Source organism: Oryzias melastigma, linkage group LG2 (assembly GCF_002922805.2).
Source record: "Oryzias melastigma strain HK-1 linkage group LG2, ASM292280v2, whole genome shotgun sequence".
Taxonomy (NCBI): domain Eukaryota; kingdom Metazoa; phylum Chordata; class Actinopteri; order Beloniformes; family Adrianichthyidae; genus Oryzias; species Oryzias melastigma.
In genome coordinates, this window is record NC_050513.1 from 14,189,537 (window position 1) to 14,189,774 (window position 238).

At 35.7% G+C, this 238-nt stretch overlaps 1 protein-coding gene across 3 annotated transcripts in view; it reads left to right on the top strand.

The window, feature by feature from the left end:
• LOC112145047 (zinc finger and SCAN domain-containing protein 21) overlaps positions 1–238 on the top strand; it is a 17,776-nt gene that overhangs the window by 7,789 nt on the left and 9,749 nt on the right. The gene's annotated exons all lie outside the window — the stretch shown is intronic.

Below are 238 nucleotides of genomic sequence, written 5' to 3' on the forward strand. Positions count from 1 at the left end.
CTGCGGGGTCCCGAGTCTCAAAAAGCCTTGAATTGTGGAAATGTGGAAACAAGGCCTTAAAAAGCGTCAAAAAGCCATAAATTTTGATATCTAGGTCTTAAAATGTTGAAGTTTAAAACTTTTTCCATATGACTTTTCTGGTCTAAAATATAAAATTTTTAACCGCGATTGTGTAAGTAAAGCGGGTTTATCAACATCACGCTCTACGCAGACCGCTGGGAAAAAAAAAAAAAAAAAC